Consider the following 24880-nt stretch of genomic DNA (forward strand, 5'->3'; position numbering starts at 1 on the left):
CCGTTTCATACCCAATATTTTCTCTCCATTAAGGCCCTTCAACACTTCAATGAAATCACCTTTCAATCTTCTTTTGATAAGCTGAACAGGTTGAGCTCGTTCAATAGCAAAGAGCCACCAAATGTTCTGAGGGCTGGAGAAAAATGTCTTCTAGGGAAAGTGGTGGATTCTCCATCTCCTGATGTCATTTAATGAAGACTAGACGCCTTTCTGGAATGTGTTTGCCCTAAAAGTAGTTATTGTGTCATACAGGAGGCCTGTGATATGCAGGGGGTCAGATTAGATGCTCTAATGCTCTCTTCTGGCCATAAAGTAGACTAATTTCTGAAAAACTGAGCGTAGCATTGGGAGCAGCGTCTGATGTTTTCCTGTCTAGCCGGCTTGCTGCCTAGAACAAATGCTCCTTGAGTGGGGTGATCCACAGGGAGTATCTCAAACCTCCAAAGTGCCTGGGCAGGGGCAGGACATTAGCACAGCAAGGGAGGGGTGTGGCAGTGACATCACAAAGGCCTTTTGCAGGACCTCAGACTATTGGTCAAAGGTGGTGGGGAGGTGGTGACCTCACAGAGAGATGCTGACATCAGCCAGGCAGGACAGGGGCCAGGGGGCAGGGAAACCTCAGAGACCCCTGTGGCTTTGTTTCAGCAAGTCTCCTTCTCCAGGTCTCTCTTTGAGGACAGAGAGAGTATTCGGGTTCACGTACGTGAGCGCCAGGAGGAACCTCTTTCGAGTTTTCTCCTTCCCTTTAGTGATTTTACTAGAAAACAGAAGTCCCTGTTTAGAAGGTAAGAGCCTCCTCGAGGGAAGGGGTGTTATGGTCGTGTCACAGTTCGGATGCCAGTGGCCCCCCTACACTGTCAGGAAGTTCCCACCACCCTGCTCTGTGTTCGCAGGGCGGGAGAGAGCAGCATTCCACGGCGGTGATTTGCTCCTGGTTGCCGGAGCAGAGCAGCAGGCTCAGCTGTCAGAACTTCCCAGAGCGATGAAAGGGGAGGGGCCCATGGCTCTGTAGCAGGAATGCAGGGCAGACGAGTTCACGACGGGCATTCTGGGATACTGGGGAAGGCCAGTTATGGTGATATAATGAACAGCAGCATTTACTCTGTTACTTTAAGTTTGCTGCAAAAAGCTCTAGCCTTCTCATTGAAGTCGTTTTATTTTGTCAGCAAAACAGGGCACTTTTGTCGCCAGACATGGCATTGCAGTGTGTTCACCAGCCACAAGCTACCGACCGAGAGAGCGTTGTGTGTTTTTCATACACCTGAGCAATATAATTCTGCTGAAACAACTTTGTAGTGCAGACCTGGCCAAAGATTCACTCACACACAGCATGCAAGGAAAACCTGACCTGCTCCTCTGCTTTGCAGAATCCAAACACAAGCAAAGCTTGTCAGGCCCTGGTGGTGATGGCAGGGAGTCAGGTGTGGGCAGATAGTGTATTATAGCTACCCCCAGGCACCATGGCTTAGCTGGCTAAAACATCTGTTTCATAAACAAAAGATCCTAGGTTCAACTCCCAGTGGTGCCTTGTTGACTGATTGTTGGGGCACCTGGTATTGGCTACTGTCAGAAAACAAGGTTCAGAGCTAGATAGGCATTTGGTCTAGCCCAGTGTGGTTTTTCTTATGGTTTAAATAACACTCACAGGCACTGATACCAGAGTTACTGAACGTTTGGGAGTTAGGAGCGGGTAGGTCAGTGGTCCAGTCCCCACACAGATGACCCCTGTCTCCCTCTGGGACAGGGGCAGGTCTGAGCTCTCACCCAAATGCTCATTGTGGCTGCCAGAATCTGTGAGCAGCTTGTTTAGTTGACGGCAAAGGTTGAGTCCTGCTTTGTGCACCGTGTGTGAGAATGAAAATCCTAAACTGCCCTTTGAAATAACGAATGCAGCAGGACGTGTTATTGTCCCTGCCCCAAAGCAGACAGACCAATGGAGAAATGCCGTCGAGTCCAAGGTAATACTCCACTGCCATTTTACCTTTTTTGCTTGCTAAACTCCTTCTTATCTGCCCGGCCCAGGCTGTCCTCTGCCTCAGCTGCTGCTCCCGGCCTGCTCTAGAGTCAAACATGCAGGGCCCCCAGGGGAACAGAGGCTGGGACAGGGCAGCAGCCTGGGCTGGGCTGGGAAGATGCTGGGAGTTCTCGTTCCCTGAGAACTGGCCTGGCTCCCTTCTCAACAGCGAACAAATCAATTCCACGTCCCCTCCCCAGAAAAACCAGCCTGGAGCCAAGGGCAGCAGGGGACGATTCCCTCCAGTTCCCACCAAGGCAGGAGAGAACCCAGGGTGTTTCTAGCAGAGCTTATGGAACTGAGGTGGGGAAACCAGCCTTTAATAACAGGCAGTTCCAGTTTAAGCTAAGTGTTTTTAACAATTTCTACAACATTAAATAACCCTTTAATCGTAGTGTCACCATCTATAAAATTGCTTCAGCCTCCTAAGTGCACAACTAAACATCTCTTCAAATCCAAGGGAGTGGAGATCAGTCAGTGTTCAGAGTCATCCCACAGAAAAGAACCATGTTGTGGTACATACTGGCCCCATCATGTGGCCATCGCCTTTCCCTCCTCTTCCAGACTCAGAATGTGATCAGCTCACACTGAGAGGGTGTAACACCCCTCCCTTGGTCTCTGTGCCAGAGCTCCTATCAGCTCAGTGTCCTTCCCACAAGAGTCGGCTGCTGAGAGGGTTGCGATGGGGTAAATGAAGGCAGAGGAGGATTGTTCCTCATGGGGTTTTTTGTGTGGCTCTGTGATCCTGCTGGAGGAAACATCATTTGAGTTTTTTTCAGTGGCTTGGGTTGGACTCAGGTTGTGACCCTGAGTACAGGGATTCCTGCACTTTCTGCTCTTAGCCCCTCAGGGAATGGACAATGGAGCATCTTCAGAAATTGGATAGAAAGTAGCCTAAGAAAGTGTAACATAAGTGAGAAGAAAAACAGCATTATCACCTCCCTGGTTGTCTAGTGGTTAGGATTTGGCACTTTTACTACCATGGCCTGGGTTCGATTTCCAGTCAGGAAAAAGTGACTTTAAACCAAAAATGCTTTAGTCATTCTTCACTTGCAATGTAAACAAATCCATGGTATTTTCCTGATTCCCCTGTCTTTCCAGTATCTCCATGGCAGGGTTGGCACCAGCGCAGCAAGCAGGTCCCTGGGGTGGTCAATGGAAAGGGGAGGCTTCAGCAGCAATTCGTCCCTCTCAGAGCAAAGGACTTGAGGCCAACAGCGGCAGAGGTAGAGCTCCAGTTGACTGCAGCTTTTTTTTTTTCCACTTGGGGTGGCAAAAACACTGGAAGTGGCCCTGCTCCATGGAAGACAATTTGTTAAATCCCAGATGAGTGCAGTTCTATCAGGTCTCAGCCTGAGTCCTTAGGTCTTAATCCTGGGGATATTGTCCCATCATGGGGCCATTTCCTGCCTCTCTTTCCTAGGGAAGCACAATTTTCCTTGCACAGACACAGGAACAGCAAGATCTTTCTCTGTCCCTTGTGCAAAGCAGGGGGCCAAATTCCAGGGAAACAATGGACAAGCAGGGGGCCCTGGGCACATCCAGCCCTGGCCGTGAGATGTTCCCTCCCCTCTTTCTTTATGCCCCTGTTGTTATTTCATGGAATGTCTGGGATGGGGGAAAAGCTGAGTTCACTCCAGGTAGAGGGTAAAAAGGACCCTGAAAATCTCAGGCCCCAACCCCTGCTACCAGGATCACCAAGGTGCTGGGGATTTGAGTAGGAAAGGGACTGTGTGAATTGTCAAGGTGGGGAATGAATAACAATCTACAACTAGATCCACCTCATTAACAACTGACACAGGGTAATCCTGCTGCTGATAGAAGGGAAACTGGGAGTGATTCTTTGCTGTTCAGCCATGGAAACAGTGACCCCGTTGCACCGCAGTGAATGTGCTGGGGAAAGCTGGACTTCACAGGCAGGTGGAAAGACCAGATCCTAGAAACACCTGGAGCTCCCCACAGCACTTCTGCCACCAGGCTCAGGTGTTGAGTGACTCACAGTGCCCCCCCCCGACACATTACCTTCCAGCAGGGGGTGGCAGCACCCCCCACCCAATGCAGGGGAGAGGACTGAGTGCATCTCTGCACCCTGAGTCCAGGGCACCCACTCTCTCTGCCCCACACATAGAATCTGGCCCTGCTGCAAAGCGACTCCTAAGAACCAGCAGCCTCCAGGACAGCAGGTTTGCCCTCAGAGCAGGGAATGTGTCCCCCATGCTGCTTTTAGGCCACCGGGTGCTCTGGAAACAGGAGGGCTCTGAGTGTAACCTATAACACCCTTGGCCCATCTGGGGATGTAGCTCAGTGGGGCAAAAGAGGAAAGTCAATCTGAGGAAGGCAGGGCAGAAGCTAAGCACCTCAGTGCAGCTAAGTGCGGTTAGTAGAGCACCAGCAGTTGTTCTGCAAAGCCTGGGGAGGTGCGGTTGGCTGCTGGGAGGCAGAATCTTGTGCCTGCCTTTTGGCTTCCCAGGGATGGCTACTTGCAGCCCAGGAGAAGAAGGATGGTTCTGGGTGAAAGGAAGACAAGCAAAGCTCTGGGAGGAAATTTGGGTGCACGGTGCTGGCTCTGCGCTGGGGGAGGGGGTTGGGGTACAGGTGGGGTGGCGCTTACCCCGGGCACTGCAGCTCCCAAAGTGACTGGTACACACAACCCTCTGGCAGCAGCTCCTAAGTGGGCCGTGCCAGGGGGTCTCCGTGTGCCGCTACCTGCAGGCGCTGCCCCCAGAGCTCCCATTGGCTGCAGTTCCTGGCCAATGGGAGCTGCGGAGTTGGTACTTGGGGCAGGGGCAGTGCATGGAGACTCTCCCCCCACCCCAGGGGATGCTGGGACATGACGGCCATTTCTGGGACTGGCACGGAGGGATGGAGGCAGAGTGGGCAGGGAGCCATCTCAGTGCTGCTGGCACATCTCTGCACACCCATGGGGGGAGGGGAGCAGAGGGCCTCCATGCGCTGCCTGGGGTAGGGGCAGTGCACAGAGCTGCCTCCCCTCCCGGGTCTCTTACAGGAGTGGGTGGGTGGGATCTTTTGGCCTGCGAGGTGCAGCAGGTCGGACTAGATGATCACTTTGGTCCCTTCTGACCTTAAAGGCTCTGAGTCTAAAAGGGAGAGGGAAGTAAAGGAAAAAAAAATAAACCAAACATTGTAATACCAGGATGACTCCACCTGCTCATTGTATAGTCCCGCCCCTTTCTTCCTCCCCTGGGTGTTGAATGACCTGCAGCACATTGATTCTCTCCTTCCATTGCTAAACTGATACAATGTGACTGAAATTAAACCCATTCCCAGCAGAGAAAACATCACATCCCTGCATTGGCTGGGAATTGAACCCAGGTCAACTGCTTGGAAAGTAGCTATGCTCACCGCTATACCACCAATGCATCTGGCAAAAGTGCCACTTATGCTTGCCCAATGAGGCTAGACCAGAATTGAGGCATTTTACTGCCTGTTAAAATGTACTGGAGTCTCATCACTAAAAAGAAACTACCTCCATCATCACTTGGGTTTGAACCATCAGCCTCTCAATTAAGTCACCCAAGTGGTTAATCACAGACACAGGTAACTATCCTACTTCCAAAGTTTGTCTATGAAGCACCTACAGGGGTACACCTGGCTGGTGAGGGAGGCGCACTGCTGGGGTTATGAGTTCAGGCCTCACCCAAACATCGGTTTTCATTAGCCATGGAGCTTCCCGCCCTCACTTTGTCTAATTCACAAGGAAAGTGCCATACGAGGGTGATGAGAGTAAATTCTAAACTCTGAAATGTGGAGGTTGGCCCATAGATTGGGATAAGGGGTTTGAAGAGGAAAAGGTCTAAGGATATAAAACCAGACAGTCTCCAGGGGCAGGTACGGTTCAACGCCTCAACAGGGAGCCATTTGGGGGAGGGGGTTTCACGTCCTCTGTTAAATGTCCTGAGAGGTATTTTAAGATGAAGATAACACCATGGCTAACAGTTGACTGGCACGTCCTGGGTTAAAGGAAGGAAGGGACTTGGGTTAATAGTCGGAAGATTTGTGTTACCGTCACTGTCTGACCCCCCTTCAGTTCAGAGGTTTGTACTTTGTTGGGTGGAACTCACAGACTCCTGGAGAGCAGGGCAGCTGTTTCCATGGCAGAGAGCCTGGCACTTAGGAGACTTTCTTAACTTGCTGTTTTGAAGCAATTCAATAAAATAACGGTGGAGCTACACTGTCCAGTCCAAAATTTCACCCCCCGCCGGTGCAAAAATGCTATTTGAGGATCTAAACAGGAGGCTTCCGGCGCTAGGACACCTGACCAGAGAGCTCAGTGGGGGGTGTAAGAGCTGCTGACTCTGAGGGTCCTGGGCTAAATCCACTTACAGGTGGAAGGGTTTTGATTTACTTGATGGATAATGAGCACCAGCTACCAGGGGAGAAGCCCTGCCAACCTGCTGCCACTCCAGCTGCTGCCCCGGGGGGGGGAGCCCCAGGGGGCCTGCTGCTGCTCCAGCCACCCCAGGAGTGCTGCCGGGGGCCACCGAGCTGCGGTTGCTCCTGCTGCCCACGGAACCACAGGAGGGAGATGATTTTTTGACAGTGACAGACGCCTCGTCCTAAAGGCCTTTGTCTGCCCCCTTCTAGTGACTGTTTGGTACAGGAATGCAGCCCTCACTCCTGGGTCTCTCCTGGGGAAATAATGTTTCTGTGCAAAACACCAAAGCTTTTGACAGAAAGGAAGAAAAGGAAATGGCCACACGATGGGACTAGGACATAAGGAATGAAACACAAGATGCTTCTCCCATGTGCATTGACTTTGAACCTTGTTGTTTGCGGTGTTGTGTCTCATGTCTTGGGACCAACATGGATACAACAAGGGGGAGGGGGTCACATAATATCTTCTAAAGGACCAAGGAAGGAAGTATTATTTACTCCTTCTCATAACACAAGAACTAGGAGGGGTCACCAAATGAAATGAACAAGCTGCAGGTTTGAAATGAACACACTTCCCTCAATCTGCTGGCAATGCTTCTACTAATGCAGCCCAATCTGCTGTTAGCCTTCTTGGCAACAAGGGTACTGTTGACTCATATCCAGCTTCTCATCCACTGTAATCCCCAGGTCCTTTTCTGAAGAACTGCTGCTTAGCCAGTCGGTCCCCAGGCTGTAGCAGTGCAGGGGATTCTTCCTTCCTAAGTGCAGGACTCTGCACTTCTCCTTGTTGAACCTCCTCAGATTTCTTTTGGCCCAATCCTCCAATTTGTCTAGGTCACTCTGGACCCAAACCCTACCCTCCAGCGCTTGGATTCTTTACATGCTTTCACAGAGTGAAGAGCACATGTTCCATGATTTCATATGGCAGAGTTTTATGCTATAGGGAGCTTTCCCTGTGTGAATTTGACAGGTGAATCAACATAGAGACACATTGTGACCCTTCTCAGGGAGCCGAGGGCTGTGAGTTTCCTTGTTGCCACCTTCCACTAGGAAGAGGGAGTTTTGCATTTGGCAGCTGGATGTTAGTGACCAAACTCACCCAGCCCATCAGGCACTCAAGGACCCTCCTCTGAGCTACAGCAGCCACCCTAACCCCTGAGTTCCTTCAATGTGTCCCCCTCTGGGGTGCAGCCCGGATCACCAGATACTCAGAGAAATCCCAGATTCTCTCTGCCCAAAGCAATGGTATATCCCAGGTTACTAGTTTTACTGTGGACCACTGCTACTGTATCTCACACAGCACTTGAGTATAGTTATCAAACAAGCAGAAATTTATTTAACAACTGATAGAGATTTAAACAAACAAACGTGAGTGATGGAAACCAACTGTTACCAACTAAACAAAATCAGAAAATGCAACCTACACTTTTTAATAGTTACCTTTCCTATCTAAGTAGATTCTCACCTCACACTTCAGTCAATTTCACTGATTGCTAGTCCCAAGGCGCCACGGCCCTGCCTTTCATGAAGCGCCACTGGTCATTAGGAATCTCCTTGGTGAATGGACCCAGAGTGTTTTTCTCCACCCTGAATCAGTCTTTTGTCTTTATATTCACAGAAAGGACGATCTCCTCATTCTCATATTGTCCTTGTCACTTCCACAGGGTTTCGATGTCTATAATTTGTCTTTGATGGTTTTCCATTGGCTTTTCTGGGTTGGTGCAAAGGCTGACAATGGAGCAATACATCACATAATTGGCTAGCAAGGGACAGGTGCCAATTCCCTCCCACTGGAATGGGCCGTCCCCACCAAGAGCTATGGTTGGGGTGACTCACTTTCACAACAATACTATATGGGCATAATTTTCCATGTACTTACATTACCCCTTAACTATGACTCGGACACACCTCTCGCAGTGATTAGGAGTATCAATAATTTACAAGCTTTCAGTAGAGATCTCACTGCTATGCTTCCTGGATAAATATCATAAAAGCAGTGTATTAGCTGTGGGGAGTTTGTCAGGTCTGAGACAGGAGTTGCTTGTGAAGAACTGTGACCCCCTTTGCCAATTGGCACCAATGAGCTTTTGTCACAGATGCACTGAGCTATACAGTCACATCCTGATAGAACAGAAAGGCCAGCACAAAAAAACAGAGAGAGGAACAATAAGATACTAAAATGACAATGGCTGGAACTCTCCATTTCTCTCAGTCTTTGCATTCATGGGCACTAAGAGCTGTAGCTACAGTTGAGGAACCAGGTGAGCGGACAGCTGGCTCCCCCTCCATACGAGTAACTTTCTCACACATAGGGAGATGGGTCAAATTTGGAATTGATGTTAAGGCTGTGTCTACACTTCAAACACTGGAAATATTCTTCTGACAACCTAACACTGTCTACACTGGGGCTCAGGTCACATTAACTACTTCTCTCAGTGGAGAGGACTTTTCACACTCCTGATAGACGTGCTCTGCCAACACAGCTTTTCAACATCGACCAGCCTTTAGCTGGCTTATTGACCTGAAAGGCAATGGATTTCAGTCTTTCTTTATATTGATGGTTAATGAGTGCAGCTGTCCTACCTGCTGGACACATCCTGTGACAGATGTCAGGCCTTTCCTTTGCAAATTAGAGAAGTGGGGAAGACAGTGACCCTTACAGTCTAAGTTGGTAAAAATTTATACAACTTGTCACCTCGAGTAGCTTTCCTTTGAATAGAAATTGACTTAGAAACTAAACAAAATAAATTCTATTTGAAAACACAAAATATTAAAATGTATACTGGGCCAATATTCTCTTATACACACTTTCTCACACACATTCTCCCACCCCAAACCTTTGGAGTGAGGTTTTCCACCAGAACTCCTTACACTACAGGGGGTAAATTAAATCAAATTAACTTTTCAAGATTAGCCACCATTTCCTGTACGACTAACAAAACAAAACAAAAAAAGACAACTTTCAGTTTTCCAAAATACTTCAGATTATCACACATTTAGTCTCTTCTTCTTTAACCAATAACTTCACCAATAATCTCATTTTAATAGATGATAAAAACATATTCAAAGATCACAAATTCTTATCATACATGTTAGTTTTCTTCTAATGCCCACTGCCAACAACTGAACCTTGGCTCAAGATGTGGTTTGTCCCAAACACTTCTGTGAGTTCAGATATCTCAGGATCTTCTGCAGTATGTGTTGGTGGAAGGGGTCTCCTATATGGGAGTCTTTGCATCATGAGGAAAAATACCTCTCGTGTCACACTTTTAATCTTTCAAAGTGAGAGAAGATAGAGAAGTGATGTAAATGCATAAAACACAAGAGAGAACTGTCTGGTCTACACTAAAGACATTTATCGGTTAACTATATTACTCCGATGTGTGAAAAATCCACACCACTGAGCAATGTAGTTACACAGCCCTAACCCCCTGTGTAGATAGCTATACATCAGCAGCAGAACTTCTCCTGCCAAAAGAGCCACTGCCGCTTGCGAGGGTTGGACTAATCAAGTCCGATGAGAGAAATCTCTCCCATTGGCTGAAAGCGTCTGTAATAGCAGCGCTACAGCAGCGCAGCTACATTGGTGCAGCTGCACCAACATCAGCTTTATTGTGTAGCCATAGCATCAGACACAAAACCATAGAATCAGAACTCAACATGCGAGTATCCAGAAGTCTGAAATTGGAGCCTGATACATTCATTGCCTCATTGGTTACCATCATTTCTACAGCCTTGAAGTCCTTGTTACCCAATCAGGCAGCCAGTTTGGGATCCACGGGAAGGAATGTCCTTTGAAGCTCTCTCTCTTTGGATCCAAATGGTAAAGGATGATTGTTCTCAATGTAACCTGGCATCATTTGGAACTGTAATCAGTGACACTGAACTAGGAAATGGAGTTGTACAAACAATTTTCCTTGGGTCATTGGTCACCATAGCTTCCTTTACTGGGGTGGAAACCAAGAACTGGATGTGGACTCTTTCAGCCCCAGCTCTTTCCAAATCCTTGGCCTTGGTTAGGGTAAATTTACACTTCTCCGAAGTAGAATCCTTTACAAAACCACTCCAAATCTCAGCAGTGTTAGTGAGGCTTACCAAAACATGGAGGCTTACCAAAACATGCCCAGCTTTTCTTTAATTTGGTGGCACAGTTCCAGGCAAGGGACTGGATACAGGGCTGGATCACAATCTTCATTAGTAACCAGAGTTGGAGTTTCTATTCAAAAATAGCTATTTTTCTGCAGCTATTAGATTTCCAAAACTGATTTGATTCGATATACATTTTTAGCACCTACAAAGGATAAATTCAACAAAACTCCACTTCTATTTCCTCAACATCTGCATCATGAAGGGCAGCATCTCCGATACAATAAGATTAGCTAGGAATGATCTTCTGTAGGGCTCCAGCTGCAGAGGTTCTGCTGTTGTTCACCATTTCTGAGTAGAGATTTTAAATCACTGCTGTTTCTTTGTTAGCCTGTCCAGTAAATTGGAGAGTTCTCTAATGCTGACAGAACTGCACCTCAACCTTCTCCATGACATCATGCAGGGATGGGGAAAAAGCAAAGCTGAAGTGAGAAATGAGGACTTTAGCAAATAGTCATTTGTCTTAAATTCTCCAATAAATCTGAGCTACATCCTATCAAACTGAACTACGATCCAACTGAGTGACCAAACAGCCTTCAGGAAAGATAGAAACCCACATCACAGAGAGCTAGAATACACGGCAATGAAAGTGTGAAGTGAAATTCCAGAGCAGGTTACATCTGATTATTCAGAATCAGGACAAGAGATTCTCCCATCACATTCTCCTCTGGTCCATTCAAACATACTTCACTCAGCACTGTCTCAATAGCCAGTTATGTTATTTACAAAATTTTTAGTATCCGAGCATTGCCATAATGGGGGACAAAACCACTCACCTTGCCAGAAGTGGCTTTACCAATAGATGGAACCTGGGATTTAAACTCCCAATGATCACACTGTGTTTGGGATCCATTTGAATTCCCCTTCCAGGTCTTTGACACTTTCATCTCCAGTCAGAGCGACACTGAGATAAGATTAAAGAAGTCAAAGCATCATCTCCAAGCACAGACAGCTGAGAACTGTTCCTCACAGGACACTTTGAGAAGTGGATGGATAGAATGTGATGATGATAACCTCTGCATGGCTCAGACAAAAGGTAACAGTTCTGCAGTGATGGGGAAGAAGGGAATCTCTGCGTCTCCCCATCTCCTTCCAGTGTCACAGAGGCTGAAATTACACTTTTTTTCCTGCCCCTGCTCCTCTTCATTTAACTATAATTTGAAAAATTCCCATTATATCTGCTCTTCAGCACAACCCAGAGCAACGTGAGAACAAGTGGCAATGATACAATCTGTATCACTGGTGACTAACAATAACTTTGAAATAGGAAGAATAGTATAAATGTGATGCTCCCTGGTTCCTGATAGGAAGGGCACACTCGAATTACTCATGGGATAATGGAGTTGATAGAAAGGACAAATGGGTCCACCTCAAAACAGGGCAAACTGCAAAAGGCAAAAATGGGCCCCTCATCTGGTCAAACTGAGGGATAACCATGCTGCAAACAGTTCAAACAGCTTTAAAAGTTACTATGTGGGAATCAGAAAAATTATTAGAGAAAAAAAAGTATTGATAGCCCTAGAGGTGTTTATGTTGTTGATCTCCCTTGCAGATTCTCTGATGACTAACATGGGCTAAGTGCCCACAGAAGGTTTTCCCGCACTCACTGCATTTATAGGGTCTCCCACCGGTGTGGATTCTCTGATGCCTAATAAGGTCTGAGCTGGTAATAAAGGTTTTCCCACACTCACTGCATTCATAGGGCCTCTCCCCTGTGTGGATTCTCTGATGTTGAGAAAGGGCTGAGCTGTGAGTGAAGCATTTTCCACACTCACTGCATTCATAGGGCCTCTCCCCTGTGTGGATTCTCTGATGGGTAAGAAGGTTTGAGCTGCGATTGAAGGTTTTCCCACACTCACTGCATTCATAGGGCCTCTTCCCTATGTGGATTCTCTGATGCGTAATAAGGTGTGAACTGCGATTGAAGGTTTTCCCACACTCACTGCATTCATAGGGCCTCTCCCCTGTGTGGATTCTCTGATGGGTAAGAAGGTTTGACCTGACAGTGAAGTTTTTCCCACACTCACTGCATTCATAGGGCCTCTCCCCTGTGTGGATTTTCTGATGGGTAAGAAGGTTTGACCTGATAGTGAAGTTTTTCCCACACTCACTGCATTCATAAGGTCTCTCCCCTGTGTGGATTCTCTGATGTTGAGAAAGGGCTGAGCTGTCAGTGAAGCATTTTCCACACTCACTGCATGCATAGGGCCTCTCCCCTGTGTGGATTCTCTGATGTTGATAAAGGCCTGAGCAGCTATTGAAGCATTTACCACACTCACTGCATTCATAAGGCCTCTCCCCTGTGTGGATTCTCTGATGCCGAGAAAGGGATGAGCTGTCAGTGAAGCATTTTCCACACTCACTGCATTCATAGGGCCTCTCCCCTGTGTGGATTCTCTGATGGGCAAGAAGGTTTGAGCTCCTAGTGAAGTTTTTCCCACACTCACTGCATTCATAGGGCCTCTCCCCTGTGTGGATTTTCTGATGGGTAAGAAGGTTTGACCTGCTAGTGAAGTTTTTCCCACACTCACTGCATTCATAAGGCCTCTCCCCTGTGTGGATTCTCTGATGTTGAGAAAGGGCTGAGCTGTCAGTGAAGCATTTTCCACACTCACTGCATTCATAGGGCCTCTCCCCTGTGTGGATTCTCTGATGTTGATAAAGGCCTGAGCTGCTAGTGAAGTATTTACCACACTCACTGCATTCATAGGGCCTCTCCCCTGTGTGGATTCTCTGATGTTGATAAAGGCCTGAGCTGCTAGTGAAGCATTTACCACACTCACTGCATTCATAGGGCCTCTGCCCTGTGTGGATTCTCTGATGCGTAATAAGGTGTGAACTGCGACTGAAGGTTTTCCCACACTCACTGCATTCATAGGGCCTCTCCCCTGTGTGGATTCTCTGATGTCGAGAAAGGGATGAGCTGTCAGTGAAGCATTTTCCACACTCACTGCATTCATAGGGCCTCTGCCCTGTGTGGATTCTCTGATGCGTAATAAGGTGTGAACTGCGACTGAAGGTTTTCCCACATTCACTGCATTCATAGGGCCTCTCCCCTGTGTGGATTCTGTGATGCTTTATAAGGATGGAGTAATCACATACGTTTTCCCCAAACTCACTGCATGTATTTTTTCTCTTTCTGCTGAGGATTTCCTGTTGTGTTGTGGTTTCCTTGAGGTCCTTCTGAGTTTCCTGACAGGAAATACATTTACCCACTTTCTCCCCTGGCTGGTTTCCCTGCTCTCCTTCTGGTCTGTGCTGAATGTCATGGGATTTTTCCTGCTTATGACTCCAGGACACATTCCTTTTCGATCTTTGCGATAATTCTCTGTGTTTATCCACTTGCTCAACATTTTCCTGCTGAGAATTCTCCTCCTCTTTCTCACATACCATTGCGTCACCTGCTGTGATAGAGACAGAAACCTCAAACAAGGATGGAAAGGGGAAGGCCAAACCAATACAAGTACTGGAGAGAAGTCAAATAAAAATCAGGAACTGAACTCCCCCAAGTTCTTCCCCAAACAGGAGAGAGGAGGGGATCAATTCAGGCTTCACATCCCATCCAAATTCACAGGGGGAAGGGAGGAAGCTACTGCCTGGTGTCTGCTAGTGTCTACAGGAAGCCATGAGCTATATTTACCCTAAGGATACGACCCCTGCTAGGGACAATATTGAACTGAGAGACCTTCCAAGGGCATTGTAGGGCATCCCAGATGTTTCCTTCAGGCACTTACAGATTCTGAGTTGGTTTAATATTTCCTCACCTGTGCAGGGAGCTCTCAGGGTCTCTCTTTCCTCTGAACCCTGGAGGTCTGGGACCCATGGCTCTTCCCCTTGTTCCAGCTGGGAGATCACATCAGGTTGGGAAATTGGAAACCCTGCTCAGATGAAAGAAAACAAAGGAGGTCACTTGATTTCATAACTTTGTCATAAAAAACATTCTATTAATTTAACTTCAGTGCTTAGTGTGACGGGTGTGCCTGGGGCAGTCCACACTGAAAATGCCAGGGTCAGGGCAGGATGAAAAAGGGAGAGCAGATGCTCCCAAAACTGGTGGTTAACACTGAAGTTAAACTCAACGACCAGTCACAAACTGTGCTTCTGATCCCACACACGGGTTATCGAGAAGCTGAAAAAAGAAATCACACGGCCCCTTTATTGCATTCCAGTTCTCCGACTCCCAATCAGCACCTAGGTCCAGTACAGTGAGAGGTTATTTAAAAACTCTGCTCATATACAAAATGTTTTTCTGACCCCAAAAGGTCAGCCACATTACAAGATCACTATAGGTTTGGATCTTACCCAAAAGACCACACTGCCAGCCAATCCTTTAGCATGGAAAGACAAGACAGGACACGACACAAAAAAAGTTGTTAAATGGGAAAGCAGTGAGATGCATTCCAAAATCTATATATCAGGTTATTAGCAGTATTGTTGAGCTGCTGGCTTGAAAGTCCGTCTGGAACACATCCACAAGTTCGATGGGTCTTTCAGTCCTTTGTTCCAGGCTTCAATTTGTAGAGAAGTTGCTCCAGAGGTAGGAAGAGGGATTGAAGACAAAATGGAGATGATGCAGCTGCCCTTTATATTCCCTTTGCCATGTGGCTTGTACTTCCTGTGTCCCAAACACAAGCTTCACAGCACATGGCATGGAAAAGCCTCGGAAGTCTCAGCACACAGACATACCCCTGCATGTCTTGCTGACTCAATAGGTTTATGCCCTTGATCAGGGATGGGCAAATTACGGCCCACGGGCCACATCCAGCCGACAGGACCGTCCTGCCCAGTGCCTGAGCTCCTGGCTGGGGAGGCTAGCCCCTCCCCCGCAGCCACACCACCGTGCGGGCAGCGCTCCTGCGGGGCGGGGCTGTGCGCTCCTGCTGCGCAGTGTGTCTGGCTCTGCGTGGTCCACGTGACTGCCAGACACACTGCTCTGAGCAGCATTGTAAGGAGATGGGGGCGTTGGATAAGGGGCAGGGAGTCCCAGGGGGCAGTCAGGGGACAGTTGGATGGGGCGGAGGTTCTGGGAGGACGGGGGCTGGATAGGTGTGGGAGTCCCAAGGGTCTGTCAGTGGGCAGGGGGGTGGATAGAGGTCAGGGCAGTCAAGGGACAGGTAGCAGCGGGGTTGGGTAGGGGGTGGGGTCCTGGATATGAACCCATATCCACACCCCCGCCCCCTGACAGACCCCGGGATTCCTACGCCTATCAAACCCCCCAGTTCTCCATCCCCTGACCGCCAGCCCAACCGTCCCCTGCTCCCTGTCCCCTGACTGCCCCCCAGGGCTCTCTGCCCCTTATCCAACCCCCTGGCCCTGGCCCCCTTACCACAGCCACGCGGCCTGCTGCAGCTAGACACGGGGTCCCTCAGGAGTGCGCAGACCAGCCCCCTTACCATGCCACTCAGAACAGTAGGAGCTCGCAGCCCCACCGCTGCAGCACTGCCCAGGAGCAGTGGGCCAGAGCGCTGATGGCGCGGCATGTTGAGGGTGCAGGGGGACAGCGGGGGCGAGGGGACAGCAGGGGAGAGGAGGGGAGGGGAGGGGACGGAGGAGCCTCCCCGGCCGGGAGCTCAGGGGCCGGATGTGGCCTGCGGGCCGTAGTTTACCCACCCCTGACCTACCTGTTAGTTTGTAAAAAGAACAGGAGTACTTGTGGCACCTTAGAGACTAACAAATTTATTTGTGGTTTATCTTGCATTTCTTTTGTAAACAATTCTGACTTTTATGACTTGTTACCTGTAGTCACTTAAAATATTTTTTTTGGTAATTAACAATCTTGTTTTATTGTTTTATCCAACTAGTGTGTTTGGATTAAAGTGTGTTGGAAACTGCATTTGGGATGTAGCAGGGTGGACGTCCGCTCCTGCTCTGAAGGGTTAAAAACAGCCCTGGGAGGGGGCTGTGGCTGGAGAAAGCAGCTTTTAGGCTGGGCTGCTTGGGGGAAGTGGCTGCAGCTGGGGCCACGCCCCAAACAGACTCAGCTGGCCCTATAAAGGCACAGAAGCCAGGGGCAGATAGAATCTCTCTCTGTTTGTAGAGGGAGATGGGCCTGGCTGCAGGGAGCTGGACACAGGGTACCTGAGTGAAGCAGGGCTGGGGAAAGGCAGAGGAGCTGGGGAGCTCCAGCCTGGAAAGCCCCAGGCCGAGGCCTAGCAGAAGGCAATAGGTACTGGGGGGGTTGCAGAGGGCAGCCCAGTGGTAGGCCAAGGCAGCAGGTCCAAACCCTCCTTGCCAGTGATGAGTTGCTGATACTGCAGCCTGCCCCAGGGTGTGGGGCTAGACGATGACTGGCCTTATACTGAGCCGAGGTGGGAATAGAGGGTGGGAATTCCCCGGGGAGGGGAGACCCTAAGACTGAGGGGTTACTGCCAGAGGGCAGCACCCCAGGTAAAAGGGGCACCAGGTCCAGGGAGGGGCACGGGGGGGCAGAGGACAGGCGGATCACCGGCCTGCAGAGGGTGCACCGGAGCTGGAATGAGCTAATTCCCAGAAGTCACCAGCAGGGGGTGCAGCAGGGATGAGTCCACTCATGCACATGGGATAACAAGGCTGGTGCATGTCGTTTTCCACAGATGAAATGACAGACTTCACATGAGCTTGCCTTGTTCAGTAGTGTGCTGGACAGGGAAAGATGCACATTTCTGGGGGAAGTCTGGGAAAGGAGACTTTTCTGGTGTTTTCCTGTGCTGCACTGTAACTCATGAGTCACTAAGGGGGGAGGGATAGCTCAGTGGTTTGAGCATTGGCCTGCAAAACCCAGGGTTGTGAGTTCAATCCTTGAGGAGGCCACTTATGGATCTGGGGCAAAAATTGGTCCTGCTAGTGAAGGCAGCGGGCTGGACTCGATGACCTTTCAAGGTCCCTTCCAGTTCTAGGAGATTGGTATATCTCCAATTATTACCTAACTAGCAGCACTAAATACTGTGTAGCTGGGAGCGAGTTACATGCTGCAGACTGTGTGTTAACTGCCCAGGAGCGGCTGCTCTCACAGTAAACCAGTGTAAAAGTCACCCCAGCGTGGGAAACTGAGGGGACACAGCTGTTCAACACTCCAGATTGCACTGTGGTTAATGTCACAGACACTCAATTTCAAAGAGGCTCCCAAAAGACACAAAGTAAATCCATGTCCCAGAAAACCAAGACTCCAGAGAGAGGGCAAGTCTCCCTGCCACTGCTTCTTGCTGACAGCGAGGTCCAGAGACAAAGAGAGAGTCCTGGGGAAGCTGGGAACAGTAACCATGGGCTGGTGGGGTTCAATGGAGAAAAGGAACAGGAAGGGCAGGGATAGCACTGAATGCAGGATCTCAGCAGTACTAGATGTTAGGATAGCACATAGTGCAGCCCATTGGAAAACATAATCCCAACTAGACATACAAAATGATGAGGTGTAAATTAGCTGTTTCCACTCAAGAGAGAGATCTTGGAGTCATGGATAGTTCTCTGAAAACATCCACTCGATGTGCAGCAGCAGCAAAAAGCGAATGGAATGTTGGGAATCATTAAGCAAGGGATAGAAAAGACAGAAAATATCATATTGCCTGTATACAAATCTATGGTGCGCCCACATCTCGAATACGGCTGTAGGAGCTGGATTTTATAATGTACTGAGAGAATTTAATGTATGATTTGATTTCATCCTGTCAGCCACCCTGTTTGAATAGCAGAAAGGAATGACAGATCAGAACAATCCTTCTGACTGATTGAGGTTACCTTTTGTTTTAGGATAAGTTACACTGTCTACTATGGTTTCCTCTATGTATTACAAATTAGGCACTCTAGTTAAATCTACATGTCTTTGTTTTAAGGTTTAGTAAATAAGAGACAGGAATCTCTATTGTGTCTATGTTAAGTAGATTAGAGAAACATTGAAAGCAAGGTTTCATTTGCAATGCCTTTTTGCTCGATATAAAATACTACTGTTTGTATTCTCAGTGGGTTTGTGTGAATGAGGATGTATGCATCAGGAAAAGAGAAGGTGTAAAGGCCATTGTTATAGCCAGAGTCAAGGAAGGAGGAGTCAAGAGACTTAAAGGACATCAAAGAATCATCAACGTGCATCCATAACGAAGGGCAGATTGATGAACCTGAGGTAAAGGCTGGCACCCCTGAGGACAATTGATTAAATCAGAACAAAGGACAGGCTGACCCTCTCAGAGGTGCACTGGAATGTTTACACCAGTTAAGAAGTAACCGATCACAAACTGATACGGCAAAATCCATAGACTTCAACAAAGGCAAAAACCCTATAAGAACCAGGGTGCTTGGCCATGGGACTTTGGGTTCATCTTGCCACACTCCCGGAGCATTGGATTGCGACCGACAAGAGCCCAGCCCCACACTCGTGCTCAGTGTAATTGGCCATTAGATTGACTCGAGCTACAACAGACTGGTAACTATGAACAGCTCTGGCAGAGAGAGAGAGAGAGAGAGAGATGCTAACTGTTGTATTCTCAATAAATACTGTGTATTTACCTTCCTCTATAAAGATCCTGTGTGCTTTGTAGGAGCATAACACTGCGTGCAGATGTGGTCACCCCATCTCAAAGAAGTTTACTTGTGCAAACAGGAGATATTTGACACTGTGCAATACTGTTCCTGTGTTCTGCAGCAGGAGAGGGTCTGTGGCAGTGTGTGGGTCATTGGCATATTGGGGTGATGCAGAGACAGGACAGAGCAGAGGTGGCATTGTGGGGCTGGCATGAACCTTAACTCTTCATTTCCCCTTCCAAGAACTGAGGGGACAGGAATCCTTACCCAGCGAAGTCACATTCTCATAGTTCTCCTGCATGACGTCTCTGTAGAGGGCTCTCTGAGCAGAATCCAGCAGAGCCCACTCTTCCCTGGAGAAATACACAGCCACCTCCTCAAAGGTCACTGGTCCCTGAAAGAGCAAGGGTCCAACACTCAGTACCTGATGCCCCACTCCCACTATTTGTGGGGGAGAGAAGCCAATCAAACGCAAGCTCTGGGTGGATCACAGTCAGAGTCCCACCTCCACCCCACTCAGAGCATCCTGGAAACACCAGGTTAAGGGGACGAAGCGAGAGCCCCTTTTCTCTCCCAGCAGATCCATCACACGCCTACTAGCCACAGACCAATAGAGGAGATGGAGCCCCTAGCAGGGACCAGGGAGAGATCCCTGGTAGGAAGCCCAACACCCTCCTCATTGTGAGGAGCTGGATATGAAGGGAGGGGAATCTCCCCTAAACCTCACTGATGGGTGCTCCCTTCATATCTCACAGCAGCCACTGGTTAGTCAGGTCAGGCTCCAGCACTGGGAGTCTGGTCAGTTTTCCTAGCCCCACGTAGGAGGGTTATTTTCTGTTTCACAAATTGGGGTTTTTCCACCTCCTAATCTCATGGGTCTGTTCCTAGAATCTGGGCCACTCATTAAACTCCCCCCAGCAGGAATGTCACAAGCTGTCCTCCTCCCTTCCCCACCTTGTGCATTTCCTGCCCCGCTCCAAACCAGACTGTGCAAATCTTCCCATCTCCGGTGTATTTGCTGTCCCTCTCCCTCCTGCAGGAACCCACCAGCAACCCCCTGATAATCCCTACCTGAACAGGCTCCTCTGCAGCCATTTCTCTCCCCTGTCCCACGGGAGGATGGGATGAGCTGGAGCGAAACATGGACGTCATTCTGCAGCCTGGGAGGGTGAGAACAGCAGTTGTGGGGGTTACAGAACAGGCTTTAGTTAATTTCACAGGACGATTCTCCAAGGTCCCTTCCCTGCAGACAGACATCCTAGATTCTGCCATGCTGGGAAAATGCTCAATCTCTTTATTACAGTGTGGACCTGGCCCCTCCTGCCAGGCTAAGCCCACAGAGAGATTTTTAACCTTCCTTCTCCCTCCCCCAATCTCATAACTAAGTCTCTGAACACAAGGCTAGAAAAGAGCAGAACCAAATGAGTCATTGTGGGGGATTCCCTTGGACACTGACCCCAGGGCAGTCACACCCCAGCAGGGGGAATATGGAGTCAAGAACCAGCTTTTCCTCTGTCTGATCCTTTTCTTGATCACTGGAAAGTGGTTCTGCCCAGGGATGCTGCAATACATGTGTCTGGGTGGACTAGAGAGCTGGAAATCTCTCCCCCCCACTCAGTTCTCCCACTGCCCCTTTCAGTCTCTCCTTCCCCTGTCCTCTCTCCCTGTCCCTCTGGCTGGGACAGTCCCATTCCTGGGGGCTTTGCTCTCCCATGGCTGGATTTGCTCCTGGCAATTGCTAATAGGAGAAGAGGCTGTTTGTGTAGAGTCACTTTCTTGCCTGTCCCCAGCACTTTCTCTGAGGTCTTTCAGTTACCTGGAGTCTGTGGTAGAATTTGTATTAACAGGGCCCAGGGCTGCCCCAAGGGGCTAGTACCAGGTGCAGAAAGTCATCACCTGGGCTGGGCAGCTATTGAATAACTAGATTGGATTTTATATTACAGTCCAATATATAAACATGGACAGCAGGGAGCCCCTTGAGGAGCTGATTTAAGAGGGCAAAGGGGGGGGGGGGGGAGCTGGCAGGTCCCTGGAGGAGGGAAGGGGGCAGCAGTGGGGGATGGGCAGGTGGTTGTGTTGGTAGTTGGGGGCAGTAACTGGGATCGGGAAACCGGGGTCCGGGCAGCCCCCACGGGGGACACGTGCCCCTCCCGCCCCCGCCCCGGCAGAGAACCGGCATCTCACCCCCCCTCCCCCCGCCAGGGGCAGCCACGTGCTGGGGACGGACCCAGGGCAACAATTTCCCACCCGGACAAGGACAAATCGCTGCAGGTAAAACGGGGGGGGGACCCCCCATCGGGGAGATTTTAAATGGACATTGGAGACTCGTGGAGAGACCGGGGGGGGGATCATGGGGGGGGGCGAATCTCCCCGGATGTTACAGCCCGAGCGAGACCCCGAGAGAGAAACGGGGCAGAACCGGAGAGACTCTGTACCGGGGGCGAGAGGCGCCAACAGGGACAGGAGCCAATTAACTCCCCGCCCCCCCCGGGGTCCCTCCATCCCAGCTCCTGGGGTCTCTCACTCACCGGCTCACACAGAAGCGGCAGCAGCAACTTTGTTCTCCCGCCCCCAGCGGGGCTCGCACGGAGCATGCGCAGTTCCAGCTGCTGACCCCTCCCTCACCTGGGCTGGAGAGGGCGGACGCGCCCCCGGGGCAGGTTGGGAAATGTAGTTCTGGACTCTCCCTGGACCGGAAGTGACGTTGGCCAGGGAGGCGGAGCCGGAGCGCGAACGCGTGCGGGGCGCTGCGGTTCTGCCTGGCTCGTGCGGGGCCGTTGGAGCCTCTCCCGGGCCGGAGAAGGTTTGTGCCGTTGGGGCTCTGGGCATGCGCAGATCGTGGCGGGAGAGACCTTCATTAACCCCGCCCCCCCCCCCCCGTGCCTCGCCTGGGCCCCGCCCCCGCTGCGGAGCTGCAGCCTCCAGGTCCTGGCGCGAGCTCAGTGCCCCCCCCCGGGGGCCCGGCCCGGCTCCGCCCTGGGGCCCCGCGGGGGGTCCGGCCCCACTGGGGTCCCGGCGTGGGCTGCCGGGGGGGTCCCGGGGGGGCTGGGAAAGGGGCGGGGGGGGAAATGTCGGTGCAGCCCGGACATGGCGGGGTGGGGGGGAGCCGGTGACCCCCGAGGAGCGGGGAGAGGAAGGGGGGGGCTGAGATCCCCTCGGATTTACCGCTGCCCCCCCCGTGGGGACCCCCCGCCCCCCCCGCCCCCTTTCTCCCTAGAGAGCCGCGAGCAGCCCCCAGGGTGACCCCCCCTCCCCCAACCCCTGAGAAGTTCCCTGTTCCCCCCCCCCCCCGATTGTGCCCCATTTTCTCTCCCCTTCGCCAATGGCCAGTTCAGGTCTCAGGTTTGGGGGTTTCCCCCCATTTCCCCTGCAGGGATTTGTCCTTGTGCGGGTGGGAAATGGTTCCCCCGAGTGATTCCTGAGCTGGGCAGAGGGTGACTGGGCAGAGGCTGGGGGGGCCCTGAGACAGGGACACCTCTGGGCTGGGGGGGGGGGGGGCCTCTCTCTGCTGGCAACGGGGCCTGGGAAGGGCCAGGAAGGGGAGGGAGGAACAAGCGTCCCCCATGGAGACGGCCCAGCCCCAGGTTTCCCAGTCCAGCTACTTCCCCTCCCGCACCCTGCCCAACCCAGCAGCCCCCCCCCCCGTGCCTCCTCCATCACCTGCTAGTCACATTCCCAGATCCCATTGCCAGCCCCTCCCCACAGCCAGTGACCTTCTGACTCCAGCCCCCTCCTTTCCCCTGTGAAAGCCACATCACCCAGGGCTCCCTGCCGGCCATGGGAATGTGAGGCAAGAAGAATCCATCCCAGTCTGTTGTTGATTTAATATCGCTGTATAATCCCCTCAAATTTCCCCTCTTTTCTCTTGAGTGGTTGAATGGTGACATAAAATCTCCCCAGATGTTGGTGCTTCTCTCTTATGTTGGCAAAATATTTAGTTTGTGCCCCATTTTCTCCTCAGTTCTGAAATACTGATATCGAATTCTCGAAAATCTTCCCGCTTTTCTCTCCAGGTGTGTGACTGAGATCAGGGCTCTTATCGTACTGAGCGTGGCCCTGTTCTGCCAGGCGCTGCAGAGACCCCAGCTGAGATCTGGGCCCTGATCTGCCAGGCGCTGCAGACCCCAGGTGAGATCAGACCCCACTGTTGTGCCAGGTAAAACTGAGACCTGGACCGAGATCACGGCCCCCCTTTGTGCCAGGCAGTGCACGACTGCGACCCAAACTGCTGCCTCCATTGTGCTGGGCACTTCAGACACCTCGACTGAGATCTGTGTCCCGTTGGGTCTGGCCCTGCACTGACCCTGACCCAGATTACGCCCCGCTACTGTAGTGGGCACTGCACAGACCCTGACAGAGATCCTGGCCCCACATTTTGCCAGGTGCTCCAGGGACTCCAAACAAAATCCGGGATCCTGTAATGCCAGGAGTTGCAGAGCCCCCAGCTGAGATCAGTCCCCCTGTTGGTCAGGGCTCTGCACAGACACTGACCAAGGTCAGGGTCCCCATTGTGACAGGTGCTGAACAGACACCCAGGGTATCTCTACCCTGCCATTAACCCCCCCTTTCCCCCCCCACCCCAGCTGGCCCATGGCAGCTGCCTCAGGCTCACAGGGCTCAGGCGAAGGGGCTGGTTAATTGCAATGTAGATGTCTGGGTTGGGCTGGAGCCAGGTTGTAGGACCCTGCGAGGTGGGAGGGTGCCAGACCTTGGGCTGCAGCCCCAGCTGGAACATGGACACCACAGTTAAACTGCCCTGCAGTGCCGTGTGCGTCAGTCAGCGGGCACGGGCCAGCCGCCGGTGTCTGACTGCAGTGTGGACATGCCCACAGGGGCCTTGCCCCAAAAAGCTCAGAGGCTAAATAGGCCAATGGTGGGAGGCGAATCTCCATTTTACAGATGGGGAAACTGAAGCTCTGAGAGCTGAAGTAATTTGCTCAAGTTTGCATGGAGAATTTGGGACAAAACTGGGAACTGAACCCAACTTGTTTGAATTCTTGCCTCTCCCCTTAACCCTAAGCCCAGCGTGTGTGTGTACAGCTTGTTTTGGTCTGTGTTTGCCCGTTGCATTGGCTTCCAAGGGGGAGGCTGGTGGGCATTTCCTTCACTGGAGGTTTCCTAAGACCTAGGTTAGAGATACACCAGTCTGGGAATGTACTAGGGATACTTGGTCCCTGCCCCTCAGCACAGGGGGTCTGGAGTAGACGGCCCTCTTCCAAGATTCCCTATTCAGGCCTACACTGGAAATATTATCTGTATTTGTGCTAGTGTCCCTGTTCTATGCTGAGCTGTTTTGCCATGAGTGCCATTTGTGACTGCACCATGTTGTGTTGCATTTGCCCTCAGTGGTATTTGGTGCCTGTGTTTGTGCTGGTTTGAGTTTCCAGCTCTTATTTCATTGTGTAATTTGGTCCTAGGGTGTATTAGTTAGCATTGTGTTTTCTTTTCCTTTGTATTGCCATTTTTATGCTGTGGTTTTGGTTTTTTTTCCTGAAATGCCTGACAACTGTGGATTTTACACTGTAGCGTTGTGTATTATACGTTTCTATTTCATAGCATCAGAGACGTGTAGTGCTGGGGCAGGAGCTCAAGATGTTATCAAGTCCAGCTCTCTCTGCGGGTGCAGGACCAAGTCAGTGTAGATTCCCTCTGACAGAGCTTTGTCCTACCTGCTTGTCACGGAGTCCCCGGGTGATGCTCTGTAACTGCTTCCCCATCTAGCCAGGCAGGACTCTTGGGGAGCCTCCTCTCCCTCGGCGCAGACTGTCTCCAGGGTAAGAAGCTCACACGGCTTCACCTCCTGTGTCTCTCCTTGGAGCATTCAGCATCCTCTGCCCT

General features: G+C 50.7%; 1 non-coding gene across 1 annotated transcript; it reads right to left on the bottom strand.

Annotated features, from left to right (window-relative positions):
- Positions 1-5322: 5322 nt before the first annotated feature.
- TRNAG-UCC lies at positions 5323-5394 on the bottom strand. Its single transcript has one exon. It is a non-coding gene; the product is annotated as a tRNA-Gly (tRNA).
- Between the last annotated feature and the right edge of the window lie 19486 nt (positions 5395-24880).

Source organism: Mauremys mutica, unplaced genomic scaffold, assembly GCF_020497125.1.
Source record: "Mauremys mutica isolate MM-2020 ecotype Southern unplaced genomic scaffold, ASM2049712v1 Super-Scaffold_100210, whole genome shotgun sequence".
NCBI lineage: Eukaryota > Metazoa > Chordata > Testudines > Geoemydidae > Mauremys > Mauremys mutica.